The sequence below is a fragment of the Otolemur garnettii genome, unplaced genomic scaffold (genome assembly GCF_000181295.1).
Source record: "Otolemur garnettii isolate 467f Iridium unplaced genomic scaffold, OtoGar3 scaffold00004, whole genome shotgun sequence".
Lineage (NCBI taxonomy): Eukaryota > Metazoa > Chordata > Mammalia > Primates > Galagidae > Otolemur > Otolemur garnettii.
This window is the reverse complement of record NW_003852399.1, coordinates 1,411,042-1,433,032: the sequence shown is the minus strand read 5'-3', so window position 1 is coordinate 1,433,032 and position 21,991 is coordinate 1,411,042. Positions and strand designations below refer to the sequence as shown.

General features: G+C 46.3%; 1 protein-coding gene across 20 annotated transcripts in view; it reads right to left on the bottom strand.

Annotated features, from left to right (window-relative positions):
• FAM49B (family with sequence similarity 49 member B) overlaps positions 1-21,991 on the bottom strand; it is a 157,980-nt gene that overhangs the window by 118,537 nt on the left and 17,452 nt on the right. For 16 of the 20 annotated variants that reach the window (XM_023517050.1, XM_023517015.1, XM_023517026.1 and 13 more), the window contains exon 2: positions 964-1,016. The exons of the other annotated variants lie outside the window; for them this stretch is intronic. The gene's annotated coding sequence lies outside the window, so the exon portion shown is untranslated. The remainder of the gene's footprint in view (positions 1-963; positions 1,017-21,991) is intronic. 20 annotated transcript variants of the gene reach the window in all.

Below are 21,991 nucleotides of genomic sequence, written 5' to 3'. Positions count from 1 at the left end.
TATACAGATTTTATCTTTTGTAGAGACAGGGTCTTGATATGTTGCTCAGGCTGGTCTCAAACTCCTGGCCTCAAGCAATCACTGTGCCTCTACCACCCAAAGTGGTAGAACTACAGGCATGAGCCACCATAGCTAGATAAGTTTTTATTGTTTTTTAGAGATGGGGTCTCACTATGTTTCCCAGGCTGGTCTCGAACTCCTGACCTCAGCCGCTCAAGGTGCTAGAATTATAGGTGTGGGCCACCACACCAGCCACTTCTCTTCTTTGAACCTCAACTTTATAGGGCTACTATGAAGCTTAAATAAGTTAATTCAAGTAAAGTCTTAGCTCAGGTTCTGCGTATAGTAAAATTTAATAAATATTAACTATTACAATTATTAGTGATGATAGGAGGCTAGAAGTATCTTCTTCCCTCCAAAATTAACAGTTCTTATTTAAATTAATAATTTGATTTGATATCACCTTATAGGTTCTCAATAAATATTCATGAAGTAAATCAAAAAAATTCATATGTAGCTTAGCCTGGTGGCTTGTACCTGTAGTCCTAGTGCTCTGGGAGGCTGAGGCTGGTAGGTTTGAGACCAGCCTCAGGAAAATCAAGACTCCCCCCCCCCATCTTTATTAGAAATAGAAAACCTAGCCAGGCATTCTAGCAGGCGCCTGCAGTCCCAGCTACTTGGGAAGCTAAGGCGAGGGGATCGTCCGAGCTCAAAGAGTTTAAGGTTGCTGTGAGCTAGAATGCCACAGCACTCCACCCAGGACACAGAGTAAGACTCTGTCTCAAAAAACAAAAAATGCATATGTATTCTGATTTTAGCACAGGTGGAAGGTTCTTATTTCTTCTGAACTGAAATCCATCCCCTGGCCTTTACCATCCTCTGTAATTTTTCCTTATCGTGAACTGGTTAGTAGTACAGGCTCTGGAACCAGATGGTCATGGTCAGATTCTAGCAGTTACTTACCAACTTGGTAACCTCGAATGAATTACTCAAACTCCAGGCCTCAGTTTCTTCTCCTGTAAAAGAGGCATAATACCCGATTAAACAAGTTACAACAGTCCTTAGCATTTTTCTCATACTAGAGGCATAGTCTGGGAATAACAATTTTAAATAGTATTTACATAAAACACTACAGTTTTCAAAGTTGTTTCACAAACGCTTTTCTCATTTAATGCTCAAACAGTCTTGTGTATTACAAATAAAGATGTGGAGATTCAGAGAAGTAACTTGCGGAAGGTTGCACAATAAGTAAACACTCAAACCAAACTCACAGTACTGAGTGACAGTCTGGCCGGACTGAGTTGTCCCAGGGGCAGAAGGCGAGGCCAGAGCTATCCTTGGAAAGTCGGAACAAACATAAAAGGATGCTGGGACCTGAGGCTGCAGCAGCAAGTCTCAGCAAACTGCTCAGCCCAATTTGTGATGGAACTGGTCTTAGTCATCCTGCCCCCTGAATCACTTCCTGTTTTAGGTTTCCACTTTGTAGAGAAAGGAAAACAAATACATATATTACACCAGCCCTGTCACCCTCACAGATCTCTCACAGGAACAAAAACTTCTGAATCAAAGAGGTTTTTATTAAACCATATTTAAACATCTCATTTGAACACGTTCACCAACATTTTGCGGGAAGATCAGAGTGAAGTCCGCAGTGCCTGGACACTCCGTTACTAGATGGAAAGTGAACGGAAGGCCTTTTCTCCTGGCCTTGATTCTGATGAAATCTTTAGCTGCCTTAGTGTTTTGTCTTTGCTTTTTCACTGGGTGCTGAAATTACCGGAAGCCACTTAACCAGCCTCATTTTATGCACAAAAGGTTTGGGGCCAGGTCTAACTGTCCTGGGAGAACACTGCTGATAATTCAGCCACTCCTGCGTCTGCCAGCTTGCCTTTTGTCTGCCAGCACAGGTTTTCTTTCTGTTGCTCTTCTTCTTGTATGACGGTGGTTTCACATTCCCTTTCAGATAATAATTACAGAACTGCTCAGTGGCCAAAGACAGAGGGGATCTAAATTTAAGAACCATTTAAGTACATTCACAAGGTAGGTTCTGAAATGTGTGCACACACCACATGCATACTGCACATACCCCCCACACAGCCCATGCATACACACTACACTCACACAGACACACCACTCACATCCCATGCACAGACACCACACACATGCACACCACACATACACACACACGCCTCCAGACCAGTGGTTCTCAACCTTCCTAATGCCGCAATGTATTTTCATTGTTAAAAAGGGGTTGCAACCCACAGGCTGAGAACTGCTGCTCCAGACTCACGACTACTATTCACTCTCCTGATGTTGTCCAGTTAGAGTAAGGATGTTTTTTCTTTCCTCTCATTCTGACCAGGTTTACAAAATAGAAAATGGAGACAAAGGGGTTCACTTAGGGAAAATGTTAGCACCTTGAGCCAAGTCCTAGAAATTAGAAAAAGCATGCTAACTTACTCTCACAAAAGATACTGAGAGTAAGTTGATGATTACATCACTTTGAGACAAACCCAGGACACAGAGTATGGCTCTGGTAGAAGGAAAGGGGCGTCTTGACGCAAGGGTGACTTGACTTTTTTCAATTCCAAGTATGGGCAGAGAGAGCCTGGACAACAGCTCTGGGAACCACATCTTCTCTCCCCTTGAGACTCACGCCATGGGTTCCAATCCCTTCTGAGTCTCTCCAAGAGTCTGACTTTGGGCACATCAAGTAACCTCTCTAAGCTCCTGCAGCTCGCAGTAAAGGAGGACACCCATTCATTCATGAAACAGCTACTGAGCACTTACTGAATACCAAGCATTGAGGCCATGGAGATAATTCCAGGAATATACCATCCTCCCAGCCACCCCGAGGTTTCTGAGATTAGTGTGAGCAATGACAGCTACAACAGGGGGTGAGTACAGGTGCTGGGCACCACCCAAGGGTATTGAATTAACTCAACAGAGACTGGAAAGTGATGGATTGTATAAGAAAGGCTTCCCCAAAGCGGTGACATCTAAGCTGAAAACTAACAGACCCATTAGAATTGACCCAAGGCAGGAGGGGCAGAGCCCACGGGAAGCCCCCAGGTTAGACTGCAGGTTCACCCGTGGAGCACAAGACCTGGAAAGACATGAGCCGGGGGGTGGGGGGTGGGGGTGGGCAGCACATTTGCCAGGGTAGCCTCCTGAGGTCGCTGCCAGCTCTCAAGGCTGATCATGGTTTTCTGAGAGCCCAGTTCCTCCCCTTCCCTGACTGCCCTTTCAATGGCATGCTGACATCCCCAAGGCTGCTCCAGGTCCCAAAAAGAGTCCCAGTCACCCTGTGTGGGCACCCCCTCTTTGTTTTCCTCTCAGGAGGGACTGGACAGTGACTCAAGGAAGGGAACCATCCTCTACTTGTCATGTGGTTCTTTAAAAACCACTCAATCCCTTCTCATACCCAGCCCGACCCCACTGAGAAATGCTGGATTTATCTGTGTCCCTGCTCTCCTCTAGGAGACTTAAAGGCCCCTGAGAGCTGATGCTGTGCTGGGGTCATCCTGCTGTCCCCTGCAGGTGGTACAACGCCCAATGCATAGCAGATCCTCTAAAAACGCATACACAGCCAACCCCATTTCCCCTCTCTGCAAATGAACGCCACCCAGAGCCCACCCAACAGGGCAGCTCTGTCTAGGCCAGAATGGGGCAACTCAACACTCCTCCCCAGTGCTCTCTAGGACACTCTGGGAGCTTTGTGAAGCCCAGTGAGAAAACAGACAACTATTTTAGTCCAATCTCGCTTATATGAACAAAGAACCACCGGCCCAAAGGGATGATATGACTTGCCCAAAGTTTCTTAGCAAATGTATCATTTTTTTTAAGGTGCACAACATCACTTGAATGGAAGACTAACTCGTCACTTATCCCAGGGGAAAACCCTTCATGTAGGCAGGTCTAATGGAAATCCTCCTTTCTTTGAGCTCCAACTACGTGACATTTCGATGACGCCTGGGATTTTTTTTTTTTTTTTTTAGACGGAGCCTCAAGCTATCCCCCTGAGTAGAGTGCTATGGCATCACGGCTAACAGCAACCTCCAATTCCTGGGCTCAAGCGAGTCTCCTGCCTCAGCCTCCCAAGTAGCTGGGACCACAGGCACCTGCCACAATGCCCGGCCATTTTTTGGTTGCAGCCATCATTGTTGTTTGGCGAGCCCGGGCTGGGGATTCGAACCCGCCACCTTAGGTGTATGTGACTGGCACCTTAGCCGCTTGAGCCACAGGCACTGAGCCATGCCTGAGATTTTATAGGCAGGACTAAAAGCTCCTGTGAGAGCAAATATATTCACAAAGATGACCAAGAATATTTTTAGGGACTGGATATATTTTCAATTATCAATAATTTTTAAAGTTAATTCCCTATTATGTAATCTCAGGCAATAACAATTTTAAAAGAAAAGCTGAGCCTCCCAAACCACTTAGTTTGTGTTTTTTTTTTTAATGTTTGCTACTAAACGACTTTACTAGAACATCACAGATGATTTTTAAAGAAGACATTTCTGCCCATAATCCCTCCACCAAAAGAAAGATTTCCTTACAATTCTCTGTGTCCTATGAATCTTTTTTTCACAGATCTGTACTCTGGACTTATGTATGTATTTTATTAAATATATCACCTTCAGTATAGAAGTTCCTTAAATAGTTCCCTTTTTTCTTTTAAAAGAAAACCCCAACTTTTATTATGCAAGTCCCTGGCTTGATGTTTCTGATAAACACCACAGAGCAAAACCCAGGCTACAAATTAACAGCACATGGGAAGTCTGGATCTGAGACATTTAGGACAACATTTTCTAGCCTGCTTCATTCAATAATTATTCTGACACTTCTGACATCCCATTTAATAGGAAACAGACAAAGGAAAACAGGTGTTTTACGTATTCCACCTGGCAGACCCAACTCTACTGCCGAAGTTCCCGACAGTTGCTTGTTGCTGAAAAGTTTGAGTCAATATTTCTTCCGCAAGTAACAGGACGTTTCTGGCCTGACCAGCGTTTAAAAATCCTGCTGCCAGGTCCCAGCTCTGCACAATTACGCAGACTCTCTAAGGATGAAACCCCAAGACCAGCACCATATTTCTCCAAAGCTCCCCAGGTGATCTGCGTGTGCAGTTGGGACTGAGCAGCACCAGGCTAAGACAACTCATTAATCAGAGAGCCCATGGGAAATCTTATCTGGCAGTGAAGAACTCTTTGTAATTAAATAAAACAGCAGATATAAAAGTACCTAACTGGTGCCTATTACCCAGAAGACAATAAATGTTAATTAAGCAAAAAAAAATTAAATAATTACTCCTTCCCCTCAGAGAATTCATCTTGTAATTTTATTGGCTTGTTTATCACCTGCTTTCTTCTTTACCATGATTCATTCTATCCCTGTTAATAAAATTATAAACTTATACCCATAATCCTGTTCAGTTACAAGAGCTCTATGATATTTCCAACAGTCATTAATTGCTTTATTTAATAAAACTTTCCCCCCCAGAACAGTGGCCAGTATGTAGTAAATATGCAATAAACATTAGCTATTTACAACAGTATTCAGAATTCATGATCACTTTTCTAAACTAGGCTGAAATTTATTTCACACTCCTAGGAGGACGTAGCAAGAATGTAAAAAATCAGTAAGGCAATATTTAACAAACTTAAGAAAACAGACTTTTAAGAAAATCACTTCCGGCTCGGCGCCTATGGCTCAACCGGCTAAGGCGCCAGCCATGTACACCTAAGGTGGCGGGTTCGAATCCCCAGCCCGGACCCGCCAAACAACAATGACGGCTGCAACCAAAAAATAGCCGGGCGTTGTGGCGGGCACCTGTGGTCCCAGCTACTTGGGAGGCGGAGGCAGGAGACTTGCTTGAGCCCAGGAGTTGGAGGTTGCTGTGAGCTGTAATGCCACGGCACTCTACCCAGGGGGACAACTTGAGGCTCTGTCTCAAAAAAAAAAAAAAAAAAAAGAAAGAAAATCACTTCCTTTTTATAGTTTTATGAAAAAAATATTAAATACAATCTTTGCCCAGGTAACTTATCTACCCATTCAAGGGGGCCTATGAAGGCGGCTTGTTAACGCTCATCCACTCCACAGTTATGGGGAAAGCATAACACTGCAATTAGTTATGAACGACCTCTCATTCTAACTTCTCCCAACATCTACCTCTCTGAGATTGAATTAGGAAGCTGACTTTTGTTTTTGAGACAGGGCCTCATTCTGTTGTCCTGCCTAGGATTGTGTGAGCCCTCAAATTCCTGGGCAACACAGCAAAAACACCATCTCAAAAAAAAGGTTTTAATTAGCTGAGCATGGTGATACCCTCCTGTAGGTAGTCCCAGGTACTCAGGGGGCTGAAGTGGGAGGATCGCTTGAGCCCAGGAGTTCAGAACTGCAGTGAGCCATAATCACACCACAGCAACCAGACAGAGAGAGACCCTGGACCCTGTCTTAAACACACAAACATCCAAAAACAATAACAACATGTACATCTCTACATGGATGTATGTTAAAAACAAGGTAAAAAGTCATACATGGGCCTTTGGCAAGTGAATGGTTTGAGTCCCTCAATATAAATATAATCATTGACTATCATACGCCAGGCCGAGAGAGGAGGTCACAGTGCAGCCCCACAGTTTGGGCCTGAAAGAAAATCAGTAGATAAATAGCTGTGGATAACTTCTGTAGTTCTCATTACTCCTACACGCCTCCCAGCTCCCAAGACATGTACCATTGGGTATTTTCACCTAGTATTTGTCCTCTTTCAATGAAATCATAAAGGCACTTGAGTGTGGGCAACTTTTATTAGTAGTAGAAGTATTACATTTAATTTCTATATTATTAACCTCATTGTTTATAATATGTTATAGCTAGACAATCAGATTACCTGAATATTGAAACTTTTCTAACTCATGTTTTCATCTAATATGACAGTTGGCCATGCACTAAATTACTACTTTGAAATGGTTGTGGAGCAGGCTTCACACAAGTGATTTTAATTTGGTTGATTTGAATTTGTTGTTGGAAAAACTGCTATAATGGGTCTAGAGAGGACTGCAAGAGATGGGGGCCTCCCGCCCCTGTAGGAAACATCTCCCCAGGCACGTTCCAGGATCAGGAGGAACGAAAGATGCACCCTGGAAAATAAACACGGTCCCTGTGCTGGAATTTCCCAAAGTGTCCCTTGATCAATTCAAAATGTGTCCTGTTCTATCAGCCAGGTCCTCTGTGGCTCTGTACACAGTCCAGAAAAAAAACTAATACAGCGGGGTTTGGGGGGGGGGGTTATTCTCAGATGTTTAGCTTCCTAATCACAACCAGTGCTAACTGCCAAAGTGTGTACACACACATGCATTTTAAAAAAATATCAACTTTCTCTCCAATTCTAGTACCAAGAATATAGAAATATACTTCTGACCTTCAATATATGCAAATCTCATACACATTTTGAGATTCTTTAGACATAGTGTAACCAATTCTAGGACCCACCGTAAGATTATAAAAATTGTCTGGGTTGGGTTTTCTCTGCCCTCAAAAGCAGCCAAGGTTAATTTCAAGTATTTTGCAATACTAACAGTTGAAAGAATAAAGAGTCTAACTAGAGCTTCTTTTATTCACATACTATCTTCCCTGAGATTGTAACCTTCTAGATCAATGTTTTTCAACCCTTTTTATCACACGGCACACTTGAACCTATACTTAAACTTCTGCAGTACACTTAAGTGATATTTAAAATAAAGGGTAAAAAAAGAATATACTTACTGTGCTTTGAACTTCTTTTGAAAATTAATTAATGATCTTTGAAAATTTTCACACCACACCAGTATGCCATGGAACATTAGCTGAAAATCACCGTTCTAGATTGAAGGGCAATTAGCTGGGAACCTCCTTTGGTAGGATAAGCAAGACCACCACTGAGTTTCTGTTTCTACCAGAACTAGTGCTTGAGATCTGGGAAGATGTTCCCGGTATACTGGGTAGTGCTCTTTCAAAGATCGCATACAGCAGTAGAGTCTATTAATTACCACTTCCCTTAAACCTCCTTCTTCTTAGGAATTATGAACCATTTTCATAATCAAATTCTGGTGCATGGTAAGAATAAAAACAGTATCTACATCTTGCGGAAGCATTCTCCTGGCAGAGGCAACTGGAGCTTAAGACGCACGTCTTCCCCACAGTATTATGATCTATTGCTTACATATTAAGAAGTGTTGTTTTCATGAAGCCGTAGTACTTGAAACTCTTTGTCCGAGTGATAAATCTGCCTTTAACCCTTAGAAAGCACAGATACTTTTTATGAGGGGAGAGGAAACAAATACACAGTTAAGTGTTTAATATGTTGATAAATGTTTGAAATAAATATTATAAAGCCTTAAACCATTGCCCTGTTTAAACCAATAACATTAATTATTGTGTATTTTAACCTGTGATCTTTTTCAAGAAGTCCAGTTCAGCTCACCACTGATTTCATACACATAATATCAAGGTGGGCGGAGGGAGAGGAAATACCGTGCACTGAATAGCCTCCATGTGCCAGATCCCAATGCCACCTGAGTGAAGTCACCCCAAAATGTAGACTGACTGAGCCCTACCCATCTTCAAGTAGAGACAAGGACAATGGACAGAGAATCGAGTAGCAAATACCTTCTCAGTATAAAGAAGTGTCACCTGTCTGCCCAGGGTCAGACAGCAGGATCATAGCGGAGCTTGACCAGCTAGCCAGTTCCCTGCCTTAGCTTCCTCCCACTTCCTTAGTTCATCTGGTTAACTGTTCCCCAGTCCCGGGACACTGCTGTATAGATGGGCACCTCACTGGTAACGCCCTTAGTTCATCTGGTTAACTGCTCCCCAGTCCAGGGACACTGCTGTACAGATGGGCACCTCACTGGTAATGCCCACCTGAGTGTCCCATCTCCCAGAGCGCTCCTCATACTACACATGAAGGACGTGATCATCTATCCATCTAGCTTCTCCAGTAGACCTGGAGTAGCTCAAGTGCACATTCCCATGAGACCTGGAGTAGCTTAAGAGTACATTTCCTTAGAGTGCAGGCACCCAGCAAGTAAGGATATCCATGTGCATGTGTCGTGCACAAGCAGAGTGACCGGCTCATCCCCATCTGCCAGGGGCTTCCTCAGCTTTAGCCATACAAGTACCCAGTCCTGGGAAACCTCAACCAAGATGGCTGGTCACCCTGACTTTAACACAGCAGACAGGGCAGCACCTGTGGCTCAAGGAGTAGGGTGCCGGCCCCATATACCAGAGATGCTGGGTTCACACCTGGCCCCAGCCAAAAACTGCAAAAAATAAAAAAAATAAAAAATAAAACACAGCAGACAGCCTGCTCACAATTTCCCCTTCTCTAACCACCTCCAACACCGAGGCCAGGCCCCAGAGCCCTGTCTGTGCCACATGGTCACTCCAGCTCAGCACCGTCCAATAGAACCTTCTGCTGTGATAAAGATGATCTGCACCTGAACTGTCCAACAACTTGACACTGGCCACATGGGGTTATTGAGCACTTGCACTCTGGCTAAGTGTGACCCAGGAACTGCACTTCTCAATTTTACTTAATTTAATTTAAGTAAATTAGCCATGGCTAATGGCTACCATATTAAAAAAATTCAGTTCTGGTTTTACATAGGAGGTCTGACAAGCTCACAAACTCATCCTAGAAAAAGTTCTACATACCTGTCTCATTGCTGAATATCATTACAATCATGGATGGCCAAGGGGAGTACTTCAAAGGTGACCACAGCAATATTCAGCAATGAGGTTCATAGCACTTCTCCTTAATTGTCCAACTTCAAATATGGAATTAAGGTCTTTAGTGCCCAGCACCATGCCCAAGGATGAACTCTGAAGTCAGACAAACCTTTCCTGAGAAGCTCATTTCTCCATTTGCAATTCTCAAAAAAATACTATGCAAAAATGTCTGGAAGTGAAGTGACTGGCCCAAAGCAGAACTTTAAGAAACAGAATTCCTCTAGAAGCAGCTAAACTAAATTTATGTAAAAACACTAGAAAAATCTGATTTTAAACCACAAAAGTAAACACATGAGCATCATTTCAGCAGGATCTCTAAAATCCCTAACCTCTTATATTCTGATTCTAAACAATCATGGCTGTTCGTCTGAGCTCCCACCATCTCCATGTCCATCCCCAGGCCTGTGATTGACTGTCATGAAGGGACCAAGGTCAACATAACAAACAAGCACAGAATGTATACATCAGACCTGTGCAATCTGGGGGGTATCAATTGTACAAAATACCCTGCTAAATTAAGAAAAGTTTAAATACAGAAGGTACCACAGCAATAGGTACTGGGTGGGAGTCACAGTACCAGGTCACCCTGAGTGTGGCCCCACATAGCCCCATGGCTCCAGCACGGGGATAAAGGGACTCCGCCCACCTCCTGGCAGGCTGTGCAACCCTCTGAGGCCAATCCACTCCTGGGCCCTAACAAACACATCCCCTTGGCAGGAACTGGCAGTGGGTCCCAGGAGAAGCCAGCTGCGGATCAGAATCACCCAGGGAGCTTTTTCAAAACACCGTTCCCCAGAATTGGCACTAGGGATTTGCAGACAGCTCCCACTACACAGCTGGGGACACTCTATTTTTCCTCTGAATGTTTGAGAAGGTGATCCCTCTGACAGCCAAGATGAACAGAGAGAAGCACTATTTAGGGCTGTGTGAAGAAGTCCTCTTGGTAGCGGTTCCCTCCCTCTGGCTTCAGGGACAACATTCAGAGGGCTGCAGGGTCCTGAAACCAGACTTGGGACACAAGCTGTTTCCCCACTGTCCCCACCTAGCTGAACACCTGCCAGGTCCCCAAGAGACCTCCCCATCCACTATGCAGAGCTGGCAGGGATCCCCTCCTCCACCACCATCCCCTGGGACCTAAGGGCAGGAGCCCTAATCCATTCACCTAGCACCTAGCAAGACAGCTCTCAACACTGTTACTGAATCCATTCACCTGGCACCTAGCAAGACAGCTCTCAACACTGTTACTGTGGTTGTGGCCTTCAGTCACTGGGAAAAAGCCAGCTCTACAGGTGGGAGGGCTTCCCAAGGCCCCACTGAACTGGTGGCAGGGGTCAGTGGGAACTCTGACACATTCTCCTCCTAGTACCCCAGGACACTGTCATTGCCCTCCCCTCTAACACATTTTCTTTTTCCCTCTACAGCAGTGGTTCTCAGCCTGTGGGTCGCGACCCCTTTTCAAGAATTAAAATACATCTCAGCATTAGGAAGGTTGAGAAGTACTGCTCTATGGACACGAGACAGGCTCTGCCAGTCAGGACAGAACCTCATTTCCTATACCAGGACTCTAACTTATAGGATCCCACCTACTCTCCTTAAAACAGTCCCTGGGGCCCTCTAGGAATAAATTCCAAGTACTCCAGGTGGTGGTTTTTAGCACAGCTTTGGAACCTGACACACCAAGACTGCCACAAATAGCTGGGTGACCTAGATAAGTTTCTTAACCTCTCTGGACCCAGTTTCCTTCGCTGTAAAGTGGGGATGATAGAATTTCCCACTAAAGGTTGTGCTAGGAATTATGAGATGAGATGAGGTGAAGGGACAGGATGGCACCACAGCTGGCGGCAGCAGATGCTATGATGCACAAGGCGCTGGTGCCTGGTAGCACTCCCTTCTCACCTCTCCATGCTCCATCCTGGCCCAGCCAAGCTCCAAAGTGTCCATCCCCTTCTTCCCCCAAACCCCTGGGCCAGATGATCCAAAGCCCCTTGCCTGGCCTCCCCTCTCAGGTGCCTGGTCCACCCCAGAGGCAATAACGACCAACCACATGTCTGAAGGCACCACATCCCCCCACTCCAGAAATAATAAACAAGAAGTAACCTTTTTCTATTCCCCATTCCAGACTCCCTTAATTAAAATCAAATATTTACACACTCCAAGACCTATAAACTGAACTGTTCCCAGAAACAAAAAAATGCTCAGAGCAAAGAGAGCCAGGGTGGGAGAAGTGGCCAATGGAAGTTCAGAGGAAAAGGCAGAGACTCCTGAACAGCCACACAGCGCCAGCCGGCATGGGAGGTGATGGGGGCGGGCACCATTTCTGGAGCAATCACCCTCCAATTTTCTCCACTGACTGCCACAATGAAAAAGAAAATCAATGGGAAATTGAAAGGCCCACTGAAAATGAGCAAGGGTTGGGAAGGGAAGGAAGTGAGGACCACTCTACTCAGCCCCACCCTGAGGGCCGTCCAGTTGTTAAAATTTTGAAATATCTCCAAACAGGAGCGCCCTCTCCAAGCGCCTCTCCCCCAGCACTGCCAGACTTCCCCCAGGATCTAGCAAGGAAAGAATTAAAATCAGCTGCCCTGGAGGCTTCCAGAAAGTATTCAGATTGGTGCCTAATATTAAATATTCTGGCCCTCACTCCTGGGCACAGGTGAGGGGCATGAAGAATGCCCCTCTGAGCTCTGAGGGATGAGAAAGACAGGATCTCACACTTGATCTTAGCCTAAAGGCCGAGAAGCAATAGGGACACGGTCTCAATAAATGCTTGGTGAAGAAAGAGAGATGGAGCAGTGGGAGAGGCAGGAGACAGAGAAGGGGGAGATTGATTCACATAGCAGGGACCTCAAGACAGGCCCCAGAGCTGCTCACACCTCACTCCCTCCAGGTCACTCACTCCGTCCCAGTCCAGCTCACCAGTGCGCAGAAGCCTCCCTAGCCAGGTGCTATGGTTTGAATAATTGTCTCCTCCAAAACTTATGTTGAAAGTTAGTCCCCAGTGTGGCACTACTGAGAGGCGGGGCCTTTCAGAGGTGATTGGGTCATGAGGGCTCTGCCCTTGTGAATGGATCATTCACGGATCAGTGGGCTATGATGGCAGTGGGACTGGTGGCTCTACAAGAAGAGTAAGAGACCTGAGCTGGTACGGGAGCTCACGCAGCCCCTCGCCACGTGATGCCCTGCACCGCCTTGGGACTCTGCAGAGTAGCCCCTCCCCCGTGCCTTCTCTGCCTCCATAACTGTTAGAAATAAATTAATTTTCCTTAGCCAGGCATTGTGGCAAGCGCCTAAAGTCCCCACACTTGGGAGGCTGAGGCAAGAGAATCGCTTAGGCCCAAGAGTTTGAGGTTGCTGTGAGCTGTGATGCCACGGCAGTCTACTGAGGGTAACATAGTGAGACTTTGGGAAAGAAAGAAAGAAATTCATTTTCCTTATAAATTACCCCATTTCAGATATTTTGTTCTAAGCAACAGAAAGCAGACTAAGATAGCAGGCAAAGGAACCAGGGTGCTGGGCCCCTGCCGTGCACAGCTGACATCTTGCCTGCCCGGCCTCCACATTTCTACCAGTAACAGCTCCTCACGTGCTTAGGCCCCATCTCCTAATTGTCCCCACATTTGCTCCAGGAGTGACACATTACCTAGAGGAAGTCAAAGCATGGAACCTTCCAGAACCAACAGATGTTTCCAAAATAACCATGTGACTCTAAATGGCCAGTAAGATCCTTCTCTAGCACTTTGGCTGAAGCCAGTGGGAAGGGGGTACCTTCCCTCCCCCAAACCCCAGGTAAGCCTAGGGAAACCTGAGTCCAAGCTGCCAGCAGCCCCGCGATGTCCCAGAGAGAGAGAGAGAAAGGGAGAGACCTCCTGAATAATGTGGAGGAAAGAAGGCAGAGCCAGGAGACAGGGAGACAGCCAACCAACATGGTTTGGGATCCCAGATCAGCCATGCCTAACTGGGCAGTTACTTAACACATAAACTGTCTTTTCTAAACTTAGGCTGGTTTGAGTTGGGTTACTGCCACTTGCAACCCAGAATGCTGATTGATACAATGCTCAGTGGGTGATGAGAGGCTGCTGGTGCTCCCAGGCAGGCCCCACTTCCTGCCCCAGATACCATTTCAGGTCTGACTGTAGCTTACTGATGGCACCTGGGAGGCTGGCTCCAGGCCCCACACCCTCTGCTTTGTGCAAACTGAACATCCCTCTCCCACTGAGGACCTCCAGTCTCTCACCTTCCGCCTCCCAGCTGCCACCTCTTCTAATACACAAGTCTCCATCTGCTCTGCAGAATATGATGCAATTTCCTTTACTGCAGCTTACAAGGCCACCATCACCTGGCTGATGTCCTCAGGAACACTCCAGTTCAGCCATATGGAGCTATGAATGTTCTTGGAGCTCACTGAGATCCTTCCCCTCTGCACACATTTCCTCAAGCTACCTGATCCAAATAGCAATCTACCTGAATAGATTCCAAACATCAGGTGTTTCCACAATCCCAGTTTACACCATCAGCTCTTTGAGGACCGAGGTGACCCCTCATGCTCTAGCCCACATCCTGCCCACTTGGCTCCAAGCCCCCACACCCCATGGGGGTTAAGTAAATGTTGAAAGAACCTCAAGAACACAGCCCCTTCCGCCAATGATTATCAAGGCCCTGCCCCCAAATAACACCCACTTCAGACGGAAAAGAGGCTCTGAGTTTTTTACTTCATTATGCAAATTCAAGTGGGCCTTTTAAAAATTTGAAAACAGTCAGCTATGTAAATTTCGGCCAGAAACCTAAGAAAAAGTCTATGAAGAGAACTTCTCTTGACACTGAACACAACTGACAGCAATCATGATGCAGTGTAGAGAGCTGATTTCAAAATAGACCTCAGAGAGCTTCTGGTACAGCGTCCCATTCTACAGAAGTGGAAACCAATTTTCCAAGAAGTGAAATTTCCACCCCGCGTCATCCCCCAGCTCGGAAGCAGAGGTAACCAGGACTAATACCAGGTTCTCTGCCTTCCCCCACTAACATCTATAAATCTTCATTTTAATTTTATGACGACACGAATTACACACTCACTTAAACATGTAAGCCACAGAGAAGTCCTGTATGTATTTTCTGCTCTTTGCACTACATCTCAGTGGGTCTCTGAAAAATGGGGTCTCTGTATTTATTGGCAGAATCACCAGAGCCTTCCAGGCCTTAGACCTCATGTGGTTTCTCACTCTCTAGACTACCCGTAAACGCTGCCAACACTGGCAACACAGGCGACAGCAGCCGTGGGTTGTGCAACAAAACGCAGTCTCTACTTCTGAATGTGGACCTATGGTTCTGGGTGCGCTGAGGTTTTCATCTCACTCATTCTTTGTTTTTAATTTCAGATTAATATGGAGGTACAAATGATGAGGTTACACTGTTTGCATTTGTTAGGTAAGGTCCCTGTTGTAGCTGTGTCCACTCCCAGAAAGCGTGCCATATACCCTTAACTTGTGCCCATTAGGGAAGAGTACGAACATGCCCCTCCTTCCTTCCCCTCCTTTCTTTCCCCTCTCCTCAGCTTGAACTGAATTAAATGTTTCCCAACTGTAGGCATATATTAGTTCGTTCACTGGCTTCATATTAGTATTATGGGGCCGGTGCCCTACTCTTTGAGCCACAGGCGCCACCCTTCATGTTAGTGTTGAGTACATTGGATTCTTGCTTTTCCATTCTTATGATGCCTTGCTAAGAAGAATGTGCTCACTGATTGTTTTAAAAGAACTCACATTAAGTTGGTCCCCAGACAACCTCTGATTTTGGCAAGCCCCTAAATCAACATGTAGGGAGCCACTCTGTGTCAGTCCCTGCTTCAGCAAGGACTGGGCCAGACTGGCCTTATCGAGGTAGCAGAAGCAAGCTACCAAAATGCACTCCCACCCTGCTGGCAGGATGTGCTCAGGACCGTGCAGGCCTCACGTCCTCCCTTAGTACATGCCATTATCCTCCGGAGGGAGTGAGAGGGTCACCTCTCTGCCTTGTCCTCATCACCACTAGGCCACGGCTCAGTCTGTGAAGACAGCGTTTTTGTCTCTGTCTCTTCTACAGGCCTGGACTCTCCCCAGCACCCCACACAGTGCAGGTACCAAGGGAGCATTTCACAAACGTGTGTGTGTGTGTGTTGAACACACACCACATATGCATGTTTATACAGAAACATGTCTCTGAGCATATAGTTACTGTTCAATAAATGCTTGTTTTATATACACACGGCAACGTATATATGTATTTTTTATAGAGACATGTTTTTACATTAAGCATGTTTATCTATAGCACATACATGTTTGGTGTATATTTATCTCTATAGTTAGTTAGTTTATCTCTAATTACTCTAAATAGTTTATTTTATAGAGACATCTTTTTACATTAAGCATGTTTATCTGTAGCACATACATGTTCAGTGCATGACTATTTTATATATAATAAAAGTAACATTTATATATACCAAGGGTGCCAAAAAAGGTATACACATTTTATGGGATGTGTTCTATGTATTTCTTTTCAAAGTGGAATTGGACAACAGTGGCCATGTGTCCTATGACCTTCGCAGCACCTCTACTAAAAGTAGAAGTCAAATGTGATTTTGTTCATCTGTGGTTATGGGTAGATATTGAGTATTACAATTTTAATGCAGTTTTTTCCTTTGTTAATATGGAGGTACAAATGATGAGGTTACATTATGCATCCATTTTGGGGCACCCTCTGTGTGTGTGTGTGTGTGTGTGTTTATATATACAGGCACAAATGAATGAACAGGTGGAAAACAAGACCTGGTTAAAGGCAGGACAGGCTGAAGAGGTGAAATGACAACTCCAGGAGGGCAAACGTGTGTCTCTCGGTCTTCACTGCATCCCCAGGCCCCAGCACTGGAACTGTGTCTGTCTGGCACTTAGTATGTGCTCAATGAATCCTGCTCAAATCCTTTCCCAAACTCATGTTGAAACCTAATTTCTAACGTGGCAGTACTGAGAGGTACTGTCTTTAAGAGGTGACTGGGTTGTGAGGGCTCTACTTTCAGGACTGCATTAATCGATCCATTGGATTAGTTATCTTGGGAGGGGAACTGGTGTCTACATAAGAAAAGGAAGAGAGACCTGAGCTGGCGATGTGAGCTCACTCAGTCCCTCACCATGTGATGTCCTGCACTGCCTCAGAACTCCACAGAGTCCCCACCTACAGGAAGGCCGTCCCCAGAAGCAGCCCCTGGACTGGGCCTTCTCCACCTCCATAACTGTAAGAAATAAATTCATTTCCCCCAGAAGTGGTAGCTCATGCCTGTAATCCTAACAGAGGCAGGTGAAGGGTAAAATGTTTGAGCTCAGGAGTTGGAGGCCAACCTGAGCAAGAGCCAGACCCCCATCTCTAAGCCTGTAGTGGCAGTTACTTGGGAGGCAAGAGGATCATTGAGCCCAAGAGTTTGAGGTTGCTGTGAGCTATGACTCTACAGCGCTCTACCCAGGGCAACAAAGAGGGAGAGGGGGGGGGGGGGGGGGAGGGGAGAGAGGGAGGGAGAGGAAAAGACAGAGACAGAGAGAAGAGAAAGAGAGAAGGAAAGAGAGAGAAAAGGAAAGGAGGGAAGGAGGGAGGGAAGGAGGGAGGAAGGAAGGAAGGAAGGAAAGATGGCAGGCAGGCAGGCTTAGTTTTCTATAAATTACCCAGTTTCAGGGATTCAGCTATAAGAAATAGAAAACAGACTAAGACAGGGCTGAACACCGAGCCCAGTTTCCCTCAATGAACATTTCCTGAGCAAGTACTTACCGAGTGCCAGGCTTGTGCACCACTTGGCGAAGGTGCAGGAACAGATAGATGCAATCGATCCCTCCCTGCCTTCGTGAAAGGAGCCCTAACCCACAGGAGCAAACTGCACACACTCAAACACCGAGAGGAGGGCCTGGAGGGGAAGGAACAGAGGTGGAGTAAAGGTGAGACCTACAAGAAAGAGAAGGAAAGACAAACTGAGGAAGAGGAGGCGGCTTTACAAAGAGCCAGGAACACAGCGTCAGGCAGGGGGAACAGCGCAAAGCCAGGGGGTCAGGCAGGGGGAACAGCACAAAGCCAGGGGCAGCAGCCAGTGAGGAAGGACAGAGAGCTCAGAGGAAGGCGGGGGCCGGGACCTGGGGACTTTGAGTTTTATTTAGTTTTTAAATAACAACAGGAAGCTACTGAGGGTTTTAAGCAGAGGGATAGTATGATCTGTTTTACATTCTTAAACAATCTGGCATGATATGAAAAATAAATTGGAGAGAGGGGAAATGTCCCCTCAGCATCCTGCCCTTTTGTCAAAGAGTAAGAAACAACCCCAGGATAACACGGGTTCAGCCATCAGTAATGAAAGGAATCTGCATTAAGAAGGAAGAGCAACCTTTCCTCTACGGTAACACAGCATTTCCTGGTTGTCATTAAATTCTCAAAAACACACATGGGGCTTGCTCTGGTGGCAAGGCTGGGGTGAGCAGGGCAGGTCCAGACAGCCACCCTCTTATTCATCTTGCTCATTACAGGACTCGGCGCATCTCCTGGTTCTCCCAGCTATAGAGCCACGTGCGGGTATTTCTTGTTAACTCTTTCTGCACCCTCCATACACATATTAAATGAGTCCCAAGTTCTATCAACTCCATCTCCATGGTAATTCTCGAATCCATTCTCTCCTCTCAATTTGGTAGTTCTCAAATCCTCTCTGCTCACCACTGCCTCACCGCTGACTACAATAGCCTTAGAAACAATCTCCCAGCTGGGGTGCAGTGGCTCAGGCCTATAATCCCAGCACCCTGGGAGGCCAAGACAGGTGGATTGCTTGAGCCCAGGAGTTTGAAAAATAGCCAGGCATTGTGGAAGGTATTTGTAGTCCCAGCTACTAGGGAGGCTGAGGCAAGAGGATCACTTGAGTCCAAGAGATTGAGGTTTCTGTGAGCTATGATGCCATGGCACTCTACCCACAGCAACAAAGTGAGACTCTGTCTCAAATAATAATAATAATAATAATTTAAATTAAGAAACAATCTCCCAATAGCATCCCTCCCTCTAGCCTGGCTCTCTTGCACAACGTCACAACATCAGAGATTTTTCCAGAAATCATAAACCTGACTGCTTTACTCTTTTGTATATAATCCTCCCTGGAGCAATCATACCCCACCCTCTCCTGATGGGGATCAGCCAGGTGGTCTGAGCGAGACTATCCATATATCCCTTTAGGGCTGCCCCGGCTGCCCTAAGCCAAGTTCTCCAGTCCTGATGCTTTGCCAAGTAAGAGGCAACCCCAGCCAGAAGTCAATCAACACAGGGCATTCTCCTGGACAAAGGGATTGGCTCCAGGGTACACATATAACCTACACTGGTCCAAAAGGAACTAGGGAAGAGATGCAGATGTAAAATTTGGAACTGCTGCATCGACATTACCACCACGAGGGAGGCAGTCTGAGGATAAAACTCACATAAGAAGGCAGACCTGGCTCGGCGCCTATGGCTCAACCGGCTAAGGCGCCAGCCACGTACACCTAAGGTGGCGGGTTCGAATCCCCAGCCCGGACCCGCCAAACAACAATGACGGCTGCAACCAAAAAATAGCCTGGCGTTGTGGCGGGCGCCTGTGGTCCCAGCTACTCGGGAGGCGGAGGCAGGAGACTCGCTTGAGCCCAGGAGTTGGAGGTTGCTGTGAGCTCTAGTGCCACGGCACTCTACCCAGGGGGACAGCTTGAGGCTCTGTCTCAAAAAAAAAAAAAAAAAAAAGAAGGCAGACCTGAGAGAAAAGCAGAGAAATGAGCAAGGGCCCAGATCAAACCCTACCTGAAACCCACCCTTCCCCTGGACATTTCAATTATACATACATCTTCTTAATTCTTCCTATGTAAGCCAGCTTGAGCTGAGTTCACGTTATCAGCAACCATAAATATATTATGTTCACTATAATTTCAAAGTACAAACTCCTCAGCATGGCATACAACAGCAGTCAGCAAATTACAGCTCATGGGCCAATTCAAGCCCCTTGCCTAGTTTTCTAAATAAAGTTTTATTTTAACACAGCTACGCCCATTCATTTACAGATTGCTCATGGTTGCTTAATTGCTACAACAACACAGTCAAATAGGCGTAACAGAGACCATATGGCCATCAAAGCCTAAAAATTTACTGTTTTCTTATTTACAGGAAAAAAACCGCAAACCTCTGACATACAGGTCCATTCATATTTTGGCTTCTGCCTTCCGTTCCAGATGACCGCCCACCACTCCTGCCTCCCTGGATGGGTGAGGCTGCATCATCTCACAGGCACACCCTCACCACTAGCCATTCTGTCTGCCCAACTCCTTGCATCCTACTGTGGCTCAGGCGTCATGTCTCTCTGAGAGTCCCCTGTCAGGGTTAATAGACCTCCATGGAACCACAGCACCTCTACCTCCCTTTCTTCTCCCATCATGCTGGACAGTCCCAACTGTGCAACTATCTCCATCTCTGGTCTGAAAGCTCCTTAAAGGCTGGGATTATCAATTTTATATGTGGAATTGTGTCCCCCTATAATTCATAAATTGGGGTCTTAACTCCCAATAACAAAGAATGGGACCTTATTTGGAAGCAGGGTCTTTGCAGATGGAATCAGCTGACATCACACTGGTGTAGGGTAAGTCCTAACTCCAATGACTGGGGTCCCCGTGAGACAACCACCATGTGAAGACACAGACACAGGGAGAACACAGTGTGAACACAAAGGCAGAGATCAGGGAGACGTGTCTACAAGGGTTTCCCACAGACACCAGAAGCTAGGACAGAGGCATGGGATCAATTCTCCCTCACTCTTTCATTCACCCCTCAGAAGGAACCACCCTGCCAACACATTAACCTTGGACTCTCAGTCTCCAGAACGGTTCTCGGACAACAAGCATCTGTTACATCTCCCAGGTGGAGGTGCTCTGTCACAGCAGCTCTAGCAAGCTCAGTCTTCTTTATCTTTGTATCCTGTGCTCAGCATAATGCCGAACACACAGAAGGAGGCTCAGTGTTTACTGAACTGAACTGCAGCAGCTGGGTTTTCAAGGCATGGGGCTGGTGGGTGTCTACCTCACAAAAAGGGAGCCGAGAAACAGAGAGGCACCCGAGTGAGCTCCCTGTCTCACCATGTGAGCAAGGCCCACAGCAGGGGCAGGGTGCCTCCCTCAGCCTTGGCGGGATAACGGCAGTCGGGGGTACAGAATACCGACGACAGAAATCAGCTATGACCAATTCACAAGGCAAAAAGGAGTTTGATGAGAAGATACAGGGTGCTCCCAGAATCAGCAGGCAAGCTGGAGAATCAGGCTTCGGCAAAGGACCAAGGGATATTGAGCAGAAGGAAAATGTGGCCATGGCCATGCCACAGGATGTCTGCCAAGGACACCTGCCACCTCCACTGGACGCTCAGCTCTGACTGACCTCTAAGTGCCTGTGCGTCTCTGCAGTCCAGAGGGGAAGCTGGAGATGGCAGTGCCCACGTGGCCAAGCTGAAGTCATACACTGGTACCCAAGAGGCTACAAGAAAGAACATCTGGCCCACCTCAGCTTTCATGCCTGCCTTCCTCCAAGACTGGGGGTTCCCCCAAAAGGAATGTGGGTAGGATTCTGTATACCCCAAAATGCAAAAAGTGTCTGTGAGACATGCCAACCCATCAAACCAAAGAATTGGGTAATGTAGATCCATGAGCCCCATCTGACCATCAACCCCCATCAAACCCCATGGGACAGACTTAAGCGTTTGCAGGCTGGCAGAAGGGAGGGAGAGGTCTCTATATCTACAGAGCCCCAGAGCCAAGTGTGAACAAAGGAAGTGTTTCTCCACCTCTCACCACAGAAGGCAAGTGTGAAACAGGATTTCAAGCATCTGCTATTGCAAAACATCTAAAGTAGTAGCAAAAGGTCATTTTCAGAAACATCCCTCTTCTCCTGCCCCATAAAGCCATTCGGTGTCAGCTGCCTTTTGGACAATATAATTACCATTACCTAAAGCTCACTCATTCATACACTCATTCAGGAAACTGCCCCCAAACTCAGACGTGCCAGGCCCTATCCTGGCTATTGGGATTACAAAGATGAACCCATTGCCATCTCTTACCTCCAGAAGTTCAGTCATTGGAGAAGACAGCAAAAGAGCCAGCTTCGCTTTGGGGACAGCAATTGCTCTGGAGGCTGGAGGTTACTGATGTGAATATGAGTGCCAGTCTTTTTTTTT